Raw genomic sequence first — 16,399 nt, 5'->3', positions numbered from 1 at the left:
GACCTATAATCTCTCAGAAGTGGCAAAAGATTAACATTTATTATAGGTTTTTGACTGAATCGCATCTGTATGAGATACAGAAATTTGACTATATTCTTCAACGAAATCAGCCTTAACGAAATAGTCAGAAGTACGTCTTTCCTTTATTTGTGAATTCTCCAAAAAGTTACTGGAATGGACATTTTCGTATTTTGTCTACAAAAGTTGGCAAACTATTTCACACATTGAATATTTTTGGATGGCCATCCAAAACTGCTTGGCTTTTGCAATGTCCGGTAACCCCCACTCAAATATGTGTGAGGACCGGGCGATAATTACGACCTGCTGACAATTTTGCAGTTTTTGGTCCATTTCAACCCCTAAATATATGGCGATCATCTCCAAAAAGAGTAGGCTTCTTTTCTGAATCTCATCTTATCCCCATGCAAAATTTCGTAAGGATCGGGCCATAAATGCGATCTGTATATGATATCCTGATATCCTAACTACTTAGTTTTGTTAGCTGTAGAAATATTACCAAATGTTTAATTCAAAATGAAAATATGCCAACAATATGACAAAATTGAAAAAATATGAGAAAATTTTACAAAATCAATATTTTCATCTTTAGAGAGATATTTTTATGAGATTTTTTTAGTCGTTTTTTCTTCCCTGCCAAGAGGCCATTCTGAATTGATGAGAACTGTGGAAATCAGTTCAGCCGTTCTTTTTGAATTTTTTCAACAAAAAAGATATGGTCTATTTTACCCGCTAAATATTATCCGATGACCACCCAAATTGGTAGGCTTCTTCCCCGTCCTAAACTCTAGCTACATGCGAAATTCCGCGTCGATTGGTCTATAATTGCGACCTGTATAGCTACTGCAAAATCCGACATTTTTTCAGTATTTGGTCCATTTCAACCCCTAAACATTTGGCGATCATCTCAAAAAGAAATAGGGTTCTATTCTGGCCCGACCCCGACCTCCATTCCAAATTTCGTGAAGATCGGGCCATAATTGCGACCTGTAGAGTGATTACAAATTAACATGGACAGACGGACAGACGGACGGACGGACATACATAGCTAGATCGACTTCAGCTCGGCGAGCTAGGATGATCCATATATACTTTCCTATGTGGGAAAGCAATATTTCGTGGTGTTACATAATTTTTGGCCCAATCAAACTTATAATACCCCCAACACATAGTGTTGTAGGGTATAAAAATCGCAAAAATGTTTTACATTGGCTTCATATTTACTTTTTCGAATTACAAAAAAATGATTCGACTTACAAGTGAAATAATTCGAATTTCAAATGGAATAACTCGAATAAAAAAGGATAAATTCGAATTACAAGTGAAATATATTGAACTTTGAATGGAATTTTATGAATTACAAATGAAATTCTCAAATTACAATTGAAATGTTCCGAATTACATCGGAAAAGGTGTAGTAAAATTTGAAAACTGTTACCAATTTTCTGTGAACTTTGTACATATCTGTCGTAACACCAACTGAAACGTTCTATCTTATTTTTCTTTATTTTATTTATTTTTAAAATGGATGGATATTCACAACTTGCTCGCACAAAAAAGGACTTTCAATGGAATGGGAAATAAAGTCCAACTAACGATATTTCTACCATTACTTCTTGGTGTGGTTGTTTGAATTCTAAATGATTGTTTACGTACAGACACACACACAGATACAAACACTTACAAATGGCTTTTAATGATTTGCCCTTATTTTTGGTATAAGGACCATAAAACACTACAAAAAACAACAACAATGTTATTTACCAAAAATAGACTATCCTTGAAGTTAAATGTATATTTGATGTTTTGCCGTTGATAGTGTTAGTGTCTGTGTGTGTGTGTGTGCAATGGTATGCCATTGTAATTCCAATTTATGATGTCATATCAAATCGTAATGGAAGGTAGTGAAATATTACAAACCAAATGAGGAGGCTTAACCTTAATCGGTGGTGGTTTTTATTATAAAACTAAGGAGATATTAAGAATTTAGGCAGACTCTCTGTTGGGAAGAGTTTTTTTTTGCGGAATATTGAAATAAATTCAAAATTTATATAAGTTGACTCTGTGAAGACATAAACTTTGTAGAAATAATTTTATCAGAGAAGCTATTTTCTTTTCTTTTCAAATTCTCTTAAAAATAGATTATTCCCAAAGCGGTTGTATCCGTTGCATGATATTTGCGAAGAATGAATTAGAACATCTGTGTCCATCCATGCACGTTGTCGTAATAACAAATGTCAGCCGTTGTTGAACAAAGGGACATTACTCGCCCAAAAATTATTTAATTTTTTTTCAAATTTTGATAAGAATATATTGATGTGCTCGAATCGTTGATTATTTGTCATGAGATTTACTAAAATATTTTCTCCTTTACGCCCCTGATTAATCTCCCACAAGTCAGACACACAGGCCCACACCCGCTAATGGCAATTTCGCACTACACATATTTATATTTTGTGTTATGAGTTTGATGGAGGTGATAAAGATTTTTCGCTTGTTAAGTGTGAAAAACGTGCAGACGTTTAAAAAATTCGAAAGCTATTGTTCAATACTTGGCATTTGTACGTTAATAAAATTCATAAATAGAGCAGAGTTCCAGTTGACCGCAGAGGTGAACGCAATAACAAAACGAGCGCAAACCAAAATTGGATATTTTATTTAGCCATAATAACCAATTCGAAATCTACATTTCTACAATGGAATTAAAAAAAATATATATATACATATATATATTGGACCAAATCCGTTTCAGGACATTTGGAGTTGATCTAGGTGTGTCCTAGCCGTCCATCCGTCTGTCTGACTGGTGCGCACGATAAAATTTGAAGGGGGTATTCGATTTGATCCAAACTTGGTACATCCTAATATAATCAACCTTAGATCGACTTCCGAGAGGGTCCACCCTTGTGGTACCTCTTTCTTTACAACTTTTAACATTTTCACAAAAAATAATTTACCGTATAGAACAAGAATGTATCATCTAAGTTTGTGCAAACTTTGCAAATCCCAGTATTTGTATCAGTACTATGTCAAGTGCGAAAATTGACAATATCGACCCACCCCATCATGTACCTCCCCCACAAGCAATATTGAATAATATTATCCGATTATTTTCAAATTCGGCACCCACAAAGATTCAAAATTTTAATATTGATTCATTCACATAAAATGATTATGAAAATGGTTAACTTATCCCGTGAACTCCATTAGGGACTCTCATTCAAAATTCCGAATTCTAGCTCATTCCGTTTGTCTAATACAAAGTTTTAAATTTTTAATACATTTAGATACGATTTCCAAAAACGCAGCATTTTGCAAAAAATTGTTTTCAAAACGTACATCCTTTTTATAGATTTTTATGTGGTCCTACACCTGAAGTCGCTAGCTACTTCAATTGGAGATCGTTGGTCCATTGTCTTCATTCTATGTGGTACCATATTTGGTACATAGAAAACTACAAATTATTATTTTTTACTATATGTTAATTTAGATCTTTTTTATAACACATTAATCTTGGTAATATTTTGCCGTTTTCCATTCATTATATCACTTTGAGTTATCCTTGTACTAAAAGCCGACTTCATCTACCACTTCGTTTATTCATTTTTCACCTGTTATAAAACACATCATACGCCCAAAGTGTGGTTGAGGTTATGGAACCCAATATTGATAGTATATATGCATGTGTATGTGTATATGGCCAACATTATCATTATACTACCCTCTTCCTCACCATTTGTCTCTCTCTCTCTCTCTTGCCTTTTTTCAATCTAGGCCATTTGGTCTCTCGCTGTCACCAAAACATATTCCTTGGTGAAAAATGAAGAAGATATAACTTCAGTCCACCCACAACCCCCACTACCCACAATAATAAAAAAAACAACAAATCCGACATAACTGCGGAACTTTATACGTTTTGGCAAAAATAACAAATATAGTGTCATTGACTAACTGCCATGGCGGCGGCGACGGCGACGGTTGCTCCTTTTTTTCAAACTTCTTCTTCTTCTTCATCTCCTTGGCAGTATTAGTGTTGTGTGTGTGTTTTATTATTGCCATGGCAACACCACTTAGCCGTTATATGAGGTTTGGGTCAATGTAAAAAAGGAGGCTATAAATGGAATTATACATTCGTACACATTTTTTCTTTTACATTTGTTGCCAATTTGTTGTGCAAATTCGTTGTGGCGTCATCGTGCCTCCATTGGAAGCATTTTTTTTTTGGGATGGCTGTAAGTGTGAGTGCTACGTGCTTGTGTTTGTGAGGAGTAACGTTACATAAAAAAATATACTTAGTGTTTCTTTCTTTTTTCCCTTTGTTATTCTTGCATGTTTTAGATGGCTGTCTTAAGGAGCAAAGTTTGCACTTTTTTTGTCATGACCCCATTGCATTGTTGCAGTATATGACGGCGATGTCCTTTCAAGGGATTTCTATGGCCATAACTATTTTATTAAGAACTGTTGTTGGAGGTGGTGTCTTGAATTCTTACATAATTTTACATGTGTATGAATGTATATATTTTAATACCCTATTCCCGTTTTAAGGTATATATATATATATATAATATTCGATACTGCTTAAAGGGGGCTCATCGAAGTAACACTCTCGTTCAAGGACAGAAATATCAAATTGCAGCTGATTTGGTTCGAAGTTCAGACCAAAATCTTCGAAATACTTAAAATCAGGTGGCACTGGGGGGCTATAATTAAATGTGGATCTATTTTCCAAACATTTTTGGAATACCACAAACGTCTGTGTCAGAGTTATTTAATTATTCTTGGAAATTTTAACCTAGATCTTGACTTTAAATCCACTTTAAATAGAATGCGGATCACGAATAGGTATACATATTATTGGTTTTACCGAATACATATATACCTTAAGATATTTTGAGGAATGACAAAGTGACTATACCCTCCATGTTATGTAGTTCAAACTTTGTATCTGGTAATATTTACATGAGACAATAAAAGCCCACTTTTTCTAGTAAAATAATTGTGTTAATACTATTTAGCACTTTTCGTACAAGTATAGGTTGCATTTCCAAACCACCACCAAGTCGCAAACACTGATACCATTAATAATCTAAATATCAAATTTTAAAATGTTCACACAATACCAAATATAGTACAATTCAGTGCTCTTCGTACAATTATAGTACACATTTCCCAAACAACCTCAATGTGTTCAGGCTACACATGAACAGCGAGCCTAATAAGAAATTTCAGATTTCAAGCACTATCAGTTCACCCAATATCAAATTGTATCAAATATAGTAATATTTAGTACTTTTCGAACAATTGTGGTACACATTTCCAAAACCACCTCCATGTCTTGACTGCAGACACCAACAGTGGATTTAGGGATTTCGGCTTTATTCCAATGCCAAATTTAGTATCATTTAGTACTTTTCGTTGAATTATAGTACACATTTCCAAAACCAATTTGATATACCAACAGAGACCTCAACATCAAATATGCGGATTCCAGCCCTATTGGACTATTTGGTACTTTTCGTACAAATAAATGACGCATATCCAAACCACCGCCAAATCTCAAACACATATACCATTAGTAATCTAAATATCAAATTTCAAAATATTATCTCTATCTCTTCACTCAATACGAAATATAGAACCATTCAGTGCTTTTCGTATAATTATAGTACACATTTCCGAAACCACCTCCATATATCAAAACTTCGCATGAATAGCGACCTTAATAACAAATTTTAAATTTCATGCACTATCTGTTCAACCAATAGAAAATTGTACCAAATATAGTACTATTTGGTAATTTTCGTACATATATAAAATTTCAGAATTTGATCTCTATCCCTTCACCAAATATTAAAATATCAGTGCTTTCGTAGAGCTGTAGTACATATATCCAAAACCACATCCATATGTCCAGGCTATACATGAACAGTGACCATAATAACAAGTTTCAGATTTCAAGCACTATCTGTTCACCCAATATCAAATTGTATCAAATATAGTACTATTTAGTAATTTTCGTGCACTTCTATAACATATTTCCAAAATCACCTATTTATCACAAACCTACCACCAACAGAGACCCTAATATAAAATTTTAGAACTCCACCTTCATTTGTCCTCCCAAAACTAAACTGTTTCAAATTTAGTACCATTAAGTACAATTCGCACATTAAGTGCACATTTCCAAGCTTTATCCATTCAGATAATACTAAATGGTAAAATTTTAGAAGTTTAGGGCCATTTTAGAACTTTTTGTAACCGTAAAGCTCAAAATTTTAGAATTCTAGCTAAATACAATTTTTAGCATTTTTTTTTGTTTCGTAACCCAGCATTTTTTTACGCCCCAAGTTCTAGTTTTAGTCGTTTTGTCTGGCCTTTGAATCTGCTTATTTCAGTACTCTTTTATACAGGGTGAGATAACAAAACTGCTACACAAAATGCTAAGAGTGCTGTCATTTCCAAGCCACTCGTCCGACAGCTTTAGAAATATTCCAGTGACAGCTCATTATATTGTTTACAAGCGTACAAAACCATTTTGGTGAGAATTTTCCAGAAAAAAAGTTATTCGTGATGGAATTCAATCGTGATGGTGTGATTTCTTTATATTTGGCTGGAAAACCACAAGTGGTTATTTAAATGTGAATAAATCTTTTGTGTCTCGTACCATCGCTCGTTACCGTGATACTAGTAGCGTAGCCCGACGTCAATGATGTGAATGGAAGGAAACAGCAACATCAGCAGAAATGGTTCGAAAAGTTAAGAAGCGACTCGAAACCCGCGTCGCAGTGGCTGAAAAATGGCTTGTGAGCTGAACATATCACAATATTCCATTCGGAAAATATTGAAAAATGAACACGGGGTAAAACCATTGGAATTCCAAAACTATTATTCATCAAATATGGCTATAAGGCCCCAAAGAAAAGAAATAATATATCCATTATAAACTAAGAAAAAAACGCTAAAATATACTATTTTATTATTTTTATGGTTTTTTTTTTGGTCTTCCTTTTTTCTTTCTATTTAAAACACTTAATCTGTTAAGACCATTTTTGGACCTTACTTTTCGAATAGATTTTATAAGACATTACATGCAAGTGCTTGAAAATTCGATCAGGTTAGGTCGGGAACATTTGCACTGGCTATTAACTGTACTTTCTGTGGCGCAATTTTGCTGCCACATTAGCTGACACAGTTAAAGAATTTAGAAAAATGGTGTGAGGTCATGTGAGAACATGCAAATTATTGTAGTGTCATTAGAAGAAAATTTCACCTGGATGGTGGTTCCAGGTCTTCTCTCACCCAATACGTACGTACACAAATACCCATGCACACATTTAATGCAGCACACGGGGACACTAAGGGTTGGCAACAATTAGACTCTTGTGGCTAGTATAATTCGAGGCTTGCGGCGACTAAATGGCGCTAACGCACCAGAAACGAGCATAACAACAATAAGAAAAACTATAATAACTAAATTTAAATTAATTTTAAAAAATTTAATAAAAAACCATTTTGGGGTGGATAATGTTTTCTTTATCCACGGACATTTGAAACCACTCAGAAAGGTAAGTGACGTTTGTGGATATTTTTACTAACTTATTTTTAGTATTTTGTTTCTACTTTATTTCTGCTAAATAACAATAATAACTTTTATTTTAAAATAATTTCATTTTCCCCCAAGTTTGCATAATTGTGTACTGTTTATTGTTTTCAATAGTCATCATAATATTTATAAATACAAAATAAACATCTCAGAACTGTCAATATTTTATGAAAATGTTCAACAACTCCATTGATAATAATAATAATAATAACAATGCTATTACTGGTATCGGGGTTTGAACAAGCAAGGAAATTTCCATAGATTGTTGTGTTAACCCTATACAATGGGTGTTGTACCATTTGAATAATCTGAAGTTTTATATCAATAAGAAGAGCAAATTGTTCGTGGACTTGAAAAAAGTGTTAAAAATAGTCTGTAGTCTGAAATTGGAAGTGAGTTTACCATCGAGCTTTTTTTTAAAAAGTTGTCTCCAACAGCTTTAATGCAACAGCGGCCTATGAACCCTTTTATTTTTTAAATGAGGTTAAAAGGGATCAAAAATTGAGCAATTAAAAAAAAATCCCCAGAAGATTTTAAGTATCCTAAGGATTTTTTTTATACCCTCCACCATACTATGGAGGGTATATTAACTTTGTCATTCCGTTTGTAACTCCTCGAAATACTCATATCAGACCCAATATAACGGCTATATTCGGTATTTTTAAAATTTTAACAGAATTTTTTAAATGGAGGAGGGTATTAAAAGTTCGGCCCGGCCGAACTTACTGCTTTTTAACTTGTTTACATTTATATTCAGTATGGCATATGAACTATACAAGGTGAGATAAAAAACTGCAACAAAATCAAACGACATAATTTTTACATTTTTTTTTAATTTTATTGCTTGCTTGAGGTGATCGACACTTTGGTATTTTTTTAGTGCCAACCTTGCTTGCCAAAATACTCCAGACACAAATAGTCCAACGGATTGGTATCCGGAGATTTTGGTGGTCATTGTGCGCTGGAAATGAAGCGAGGAACCTCATTTTGTAACCTTTGTTGGGTGGTGCGTGCTGAGTGCGATGGTGCTGAGTCCAGTTGGAATGTCCAAGGTCCAAGGCCAAAATGTGTGAGTGCCCAAGGCACACCCTCCAGAATGTTTTCGCGATAATATTCGGCATTTATTCTGATGCCACGGTCGATTAATACGAGCGGAGAGCGACCATCGGCTGTTATGAAGGCCCACACCATCACCATGGCCGGCGCTTGAGTACTGGTGGCCAACCAAAGTTGCACATTTTCAGCTGACCTCTCTGGCAAGTAAACACGATCATTTTGTTTCTTTTCAAATTGCTGGACAACGAATGTTTTCTCATCGGAGAAAACCAAATTCGGCAGTTCACCACTTTCGGCCAAGCGGAACAACTCTTTAGCTCTTTTTAATCTATTTTAATTCTGTTTCGGTGTAAGTTCTTACACTTTTTCGAATTTCAATGATATTACGCCGAGCTCATTTTTCAATATTTTCCGAATGGAATATTGCGATATATTCAGCTCACGAGCCATTTTTCCGATGTTGCTGTTTTCTTCCGTCCACTTCATTGACGTCGGGCTACGCTACCAGTATCACGATAACAAGTGATGGTACGAGACACAAAAGATTTATTCACATTTATATGCTGGAGTGTTTCCAGCCAAATATAAAGATATCACACTATCACGCTTGAATTCCATCACGAAAAACTTTTTTCTGGAAAATTCTCACCAAAGTGCTTTTGTACGCTTGTAAACAATATAATGAGCTGTCACTGGCATAGTTTTAACAGCTGTCGGACGAGTGGCCTAGAATGACAGCAGTCTGAAGTTGGTTGCAGTTTTTTCACCTCACCCTGTATGTACCAAGAGTGAGAACTGTCTTAAATGTTCCTGGATTACGACCAGCTTGGTTTGGGGTGAATGGATGAACCAGGAATTTTGAAATGTTGTATTGTAATCCCTATTGCTGGTAGGTTTGTGATAAGGAGGTGGAAATGGGTACTACAAGTGCACGAAAAGTACTACGTTTTGTACAATTTGGTATTGGGTGAACAGATAGGGCTTGAGATTCAAACTTTAAGGTTAAGATGAGTTCTAACATGGTACTAAACTTATAAAATGCAAAATGTTGAAACTTGGAATGGGAATTAAGGGTCGCTGTTTTATAAATGTACTACAAATTTACGAAAAGTACTGATGGTACTAAATTTTGTATTGAGTAAAGGCATAGAGCTAAACTCCTGAAATTTTATACTGAGGTCTATGTTAGTATTTGCAATTGAGATATCGAAATTGTTTTGAAAATGTGTGCAGTTATTGTGAGGGAATAGAATCCTAAAGTTTGATATAGATGTCATTGTTGTTGTCTGGGTTGTGAGAAGGATGTGGTTTTAAAAATATGTACTATAATTGTACGAAAAGTACTGAAGGGTAAACCAAACACAGTACCAATAGGTGAAGGAATAGAAATAAAATTCTCAAATTTGATGTTTAGTTTATTTATGGTATCTGAAATTGACATATGGAGGTGGCTTTGGAAGTGTGCATTATAATTGTACGAAAAGTACAAGATAGTACTATATTTGGTATTGAATGAAGGGTTAGAGATAAAATTCTGAAATTCGATATTTCGATTACTAATGGTATCTGGAATTGAGATATGGAGATTGGTCTGAGAATCTGTGCTATACTTGAACGAAGTGTACTAATTTGTACTAAATTTGGTATTGAGCTGAATCCTGAAGTTTGATATAGATGTCACTGTTGATGCCTGTAGTTGTAAAATGCAACTGGTTTTTCGTACTATGAACGTACAATAAGTGCAGAATGCCACGAAATGTTCCGTTGGAAGCTAACTGGTCTACCGATTTGCCATCATTGTTAATATTCATACCCTCGGTGGTCTCTGAATAGCAGTGACTTCTTAAGGCAGCTACTTTACAGTAATGACATCTACCTATCAGTAACATTAAAGTATTAGGCTTTTAGGATAGAAGATACACCGATGTATGAACGTCGAAGGTCGGATACACTTCAGCAGTGGCTTCTGAGGACATGTGCTCTGCAATGATGGCCTCTGAGATCAACTAGTTTACAGTAGTGACATCTATTGACCAGTTAATTTTAGAAGTGGTATTTGTGGGGCAGCCACATTATTGTAATTGTATTAACCTTTGCGGGTAGTTGGTCTATCGTTATGACATCAAAGTGTGAATAAATACCCACAGTGGACTTATAAGACAGCTACTCTATAGCAGTGTCCTCTTAAGTCACCTACTTGACAGTAGAGACATCTATTGATCAGTTTGTCTATGGAGCTATTACTATAAAGTAGAACTTCGAAGGTCGGATACACTTCAGCAGTGGCTTCTGAGGACATGTGCTCTACAACGATGGCCTCTGAGATCAACTAGTTTACAGTAGTGACATCTATTGACCAGTTAATTTTAGAAGTTGTATTTGTGGGGCAGCCATTTTATTGTAATTGTCATAAGCTTTGCGGGTAGCTGGTCTATCGTTATGACATCAAAGTGTGAATAAATACCCACAGTGGACTTATAAGACAGCTACTCTTTAGCAGTGTCCTCTTAAGTCACCTACTTGATAGTAGAGACATCTATTGATCAGTTCGTCTATGGAGCTATGACTCTAAAGTAGCAGCCTTTGAGGGCAGTAGGCCCACTAATGTAATGACCTTAAAGGTCAGATACATTTCAGCAGTGCCTTTGTAGGCCAGATATTCCGCAGAAGTGGTCTCTGACGTCGTTGACTAGATATTTGATGTAGTCCCATTTGTTATGGATCAGATGGTTTATAGGATTAGGTTTTGAAGACAGCTGAACCACAATTGTGGCATCTAACAAAAAGTTCGGGTTAATACTCGTAGTGATCCCTAAAGTCAGATTATCTTCATAAGTGGCCTCTTAGGTCAGCTACTTCACAGTAGTGACATTTAATGACCAGCTAGACTATAGAAGTGACCTCTGTGAATCAGCTGCTTATTGACGTTTTTGCCACCCTTATTTCTCTTAACACTGCAACAGGGAGATCTATGGTAAATATATTATGCATCAGAGGAATCTGTGAGTCAGCTTCGTTAAAAAAAAAAAAACTTTGGAATCTGAGACCAGCTATAATCGTAGATGAAAGCAATTAGAGTGCCACCTTCAAGTATGTATTTTTAAATATTTTTTATACAGTGGATTTTTAGCAATATTTTCATATAGCCAAACTTAATCATTTCAAAAAAAAAAAAAAAAATCAAAAGACCAGCAATAATTGTGGTTCAAATTTCATCGACGTCGTAATTGTGTGAAATAATTTTTTATTAATTTTGACCTATAACTGTCGTTTTTTTAATATCTTTAACGATTTTTCAAAGAAAATCCTATCCATCTGAGTTTTAAGCATAGGGTTTTTAGTAGTAATCATTTAGCCAGTATCTGAGATGCAATCATCCTTTTTAGTGGGTTGTCACTTACATTTGTGACAATATGTTAACCTTTATTGCGATCATTCAAAAACAAGAAATTTATCTTCTCTCTCTACTGGTCATCAATTTTAAACATTCCCACCAAGGAAAATATTTATAGGCCATGTTAGGCAGGCAGACCGGTCGACAGGCAGGCAGGCAGATATGATTTGATTTATATTTTATTTTTTTTTTTATAGCAAATCAAGTGAGGAGCCAAGTGCACAGAGACAACAAAATCGAGACGTTGAGTGTTTGTGGTATTGACTGATGATGATGGCTGGGCTGTGACGAAGAAGGGTGGTTGGGGTTCTGGTTCGTTGGTTGGCAATGGTCTTTCGTTGTATTGTTCGGAGGGGGCTGTGATTGACATCATTATTGACGCAGTGTGACGTCATACTTTTTGTGTTTTTTTTTTTCTTTTTTCATGGTTAATACCATTTGGACAAAATAGCCGCCAATAAACACTTGAGTTTATGAAATAAAACAAAAGTGCTAATGAAAATCAATCCTATCTAGTGATAATAAACTATTTTTATGAATATTGAAATGTCATTGTAGAACGCAGAACAGCAGTATATGGTTAAACAAGCAAAAGGCGAACATTTTTTTCTTAACGGCTTTTAAATCGCAGCGGTTGTCTTAAACCGGATTATTTTCTTGCGGCCATAGAATAAAAATTCCTTTACATAAGCCATAAACCCAAAGACGAAACATAGGAAAAAATGTATTCCTTGAAGAAAGAAGAAAGAAAACCACCCCTAATCCTTTTTCATGTTTGTTTTGTTGTTCTTTTTCCGATAGATACAAAGATAAGCGCCGCCATAAAGAGGCTCGCTCGCTCTCATTTATCTTTTTAGTGAACCTGAACCTGTGATGGTGTGAAATGCGCAGAAGCAGATCTGAAAATGACCTGAACGATTTTATTTCGACTGTTTAGTCACATTCCAATGAAGGAAATACAAATGTGTGTTGTCTTTACCAGCTGAAAGCGATACAGGGGTTTCTGTTATCTAATCCTTGGACACTGGTTAAAAGGGAAGTGTTTGAAAAAAAAAACACACAATTTCGATTTAAAGTTGAATTTTTGAGAATTTTTTTTGTTTCTATATTTGAGGATTTTTGAAGGATGTTTTCAAGATATACCAGAGTAATTTTGAAAATATGTATGTAAGATTATCAGAATCTGTTTTAATCGGTAATATTGAAAGTAATTTTATGTATGTCTTAAAACATTTTCTTAAGAGAACAACATAATTAAATTGATGATGTATTGAGTATATCTTATTTAGGGAATATCAATAATAAAACCAATCTTTAAGAATATTTTCTTAATCGTCATTTGTACTATAGTCATGGATCGTGATTTTTTAAATTAATAGTTTGAAACCTCATTTGAGCTATAATCGAAGTGGAAGGGCCAGCCTCAGCTATTATCCAGTAATTATTTTTAAAATGTTTTTAAAATCGATAATCTTGCATACTTTTTTTCTCCTGAGAGTTTAGTATCTTTTTAAAAAATGTTCCTGAAGATTTTTGAAATTTTTGATTTTAGAGTACCGCATTTTGGAGGTACTTTTAAAAATAGAAAGAGCCATCTATAATCAGAATATTTTTTTCAGAGGGATACTAATATTTGTAAAGCATTGCATATTTTATAAGAAGTTGAGAGGGTTATTTAATGAGCAAATCTTTTAAAATGGGAATATTTTTAGAGCCCCATTAGAACAATAATCGTTGACTTCTTAGAAAATAGATTATAGGCCCCATTTGTTATGGGATTCTCTAACTCTTTTTTTTGCCCGTAACTACAGAATTCCCTAACTTTCAAATACAAACGAAAGAAGGGGAAAGTATGAGAGGTAATATCGTGGATTTTGAACAATATACAGTGTGAGATAAAAAACTGCAACAAAGTCAAACGCCATAATTTTTACATTTTTATACCCTCAGCCATATGGCTACAGAGGGTATATATCATTTGATACGGCCAAAACGTGCCTAGTCGAAATAACGGTTTTAGACCCTAGGTCTCTTTGGACCAAATCCGTTTCAGAACATTTGGAGTCGATCTAGCGATGTCCGTCCGTCCGTCCGTCCGTCCGTCTGTCTGTCTGTCTGTCTGGCTGGCTGGTGCGCACGATGACTCTCGAAGGGAGTATCCGATTTGGTCCAAACTGGCTACAACGTAATATTTTTGTCAAACTTAGATCGAGTTCGGAGATGGGCAATATCGGTCCACTCCTTCTGGTACCTCCCCCACAAAAGGTCGAAATTTTCAAAATATATATTTTTTGCACAGGAAGAGAAAGGATAATCCGAATTTGCTCCAACTTTGCAAATCCTAATATTTGCGTCAGTGCTAGGTCAGGTGTGAAAATGGGCAATATCGGTCCACTCCATCAAGTACCTCCCCCACAAATGGTCAAAATTTTGAATAATTACAACTCTCATAAAATGTTATGTAAGAGTCCGATTGTCTTCAAATTTCACACATCCCAATATTTATATTAACCCAAGGTCTGGTGTTAAGATGAACAATATCGGTCCACTCCTTCTGGTATCTCCCCCACAAAAGGTCAAAATGTCCAAAAATATATTCTTTGCACAGAAAGAGAAAGGATAATCCAAATTTGCTCCAACTTTGCAAATCCTAATATTTGCGTCAGTGCTAGGGCAGGTGTGGAAATGGACAATATCGGTCCACTCCATCAAGTACCTCCCCCACAAATGGTCAAAATTTTGAATAATTACAATTCTCATTAAATGTTATGTAAGAGTCCGACTGTCTTAAAATTTCACACATCCCAATATTTATATTAACCCAAGGTCTTGTGTTAAGATGAACAAAATCGGCCCACTCCTTCTGGTACCTCCCCCACAAAAGGTCGAAATTTTCAAAAAAAAAAACAAATTTTTTGCACAGAAAGAGAAAGGCTAATCCGAATTTGCTCCGACTTTGCGAATGCTAATATTTGCGTCAGTGCTAGGACAGGTGTGAAAATGGACAATATCGGTCCACTCCATCAAGTACCTCCCCCACAAAGTATTGAAATTTTGAGTATCCATGAAGCTCATAAATCGCCAAATTAACATCCGATTCCATTTAGACTTGACATAACCTTAACACTAGTCAAAATATATTTAGATAATCGAACATAGGCTGAGGGTATATCTCTGGCGGCAATACCGACTGATACTTTTTAACTTGTTTTTTTAAATTTTATTGATTGAAAGCAAAAAATGTCGGAAATTGCATTAAATTTTAAAATAAGTTTAGATTTGTCCGAATTGGTTACCTTTGCACGAATTATGGCCTTCAAACGACTAGTGAAGCCGTCACACGCTGCCCGAATGTTGCTCTGCTGTATTTTGGCCCATACCCGACGAAGCGCTTGCTTGAGGTGATCGGCACTTTTGTATTTTTTGTTGCCAACCTTGTTTTCCAAAATATTCCAAACACAATAGTCCAACGGATTAGTATCCGGAGATTTTGGTGGCCATTGTGCGCTGGAAATGAAGCGAAGAACCTCATTTTTTAACCATTCTTGGGTGGCGCGCGTTGAGTTCTCCGGCCAAAATGTTTGCGTGCCCAAGGCTTTATTACACCCTCCAGAATATTTTCGCGATAATATTCGGTATTTATTCTGATGCAACGGTCGATTAATATGATCGTAGAACGACCATCGGCTGTTATGGCGGCCCACACCACACCATGGCCGGCGCTTGAGTTCTGGCGGCTTCTATTCTGAAATTACCCCTAACATGGGATATAAAAACAGTCGTTTTGCGGTAGGTATTACCGCAAATGTTGAAAGTGGCATATAAGGTTATCAAATTTTTGCTGGATATGGTTGAACCGCCTCAAGATATACTGTCTGCGCTTGAGAATTTAGCCTTATTTCAGGTATTTGAAATGCTTTCCGAAATTCAGAAGAGTTGGGCAGTTCTCCGAAGCGAATGTTGGTAAACTCTCTAAATTCGGGCTCGTGATTTTTCCTATGGTTAAGGAAAATGCGGCGTTCAGGGTTTATGAAATCAGAATCTACTGATGAAGACGGTTATAAAACAAAGATGGTCTGATTCAAGGGAAATAACGTAATATAATTTATCCGGCCTGGTAATAATATGGTAGAGTCTGGTCATTACTTAGCACAGAATGCCACAAAGCAGCAAAAACTTGAAAGTTGTATAATCCCAATCGTTGCATTACCAGTAGTTTAAAAATAATGGAATATTTCTGAAAAATACAAGGCAAAATTTCTTACTTCCACTCCACTACAAAACCGAAAGTTTTGAGTTCGAGACTCGGCGTTGGCAAACGAAAAATA

At 35.4% G+C, this 16,399-nt stretch overlaps 1 protein-coding gene across 5 annotated transcripts in view; it reads left to right on the top strand.

Moving 5' to 3' along the window:
- The window catches only part of LOC101893028 (sodium/potassium-transporting ATPase subunit alpha), a 123,053-nt gene that overhangs the window by 58,898 nt on the left and 47,756 nt on the right, over nt 1–16,399 (top strand). The window contains exon 1 of one of the 5 annotated variants that reach the window (XM_059127135.1): nt 7,457–7,583. The exons of the other annotated variants lie outside the window; for them this stretch is intronic. The gene's annotated coding sequence lies outside the window, so the exon portion shown is untranslated. Of the gene's footprint in view, nt 1–7,456; nt 7,584–16,399 lie in introns of those variants that run through there. 5 annotated transcript variants of the gene reach the window in all.

Source organism: Musca domestica, unplaced genomic scaffold, assembly GCF_030504385.1.
Source record: "Musca domestica strain aabys unplaced genomic scaffold, Musca_domestica.polishedcontigs.V.1.1 42, whole genome shotgun sequence".
NCBI lineage: Eukaryota > Metazoa > Arthropoda > Insecta > Diptera > Muscidae > Musca > Musca domestica.
The sequence above is the reverse complement of the archived record's forward strand: the minus strand, read 5'-3'. Positions and strand labels throughout refer to the sequence as shown.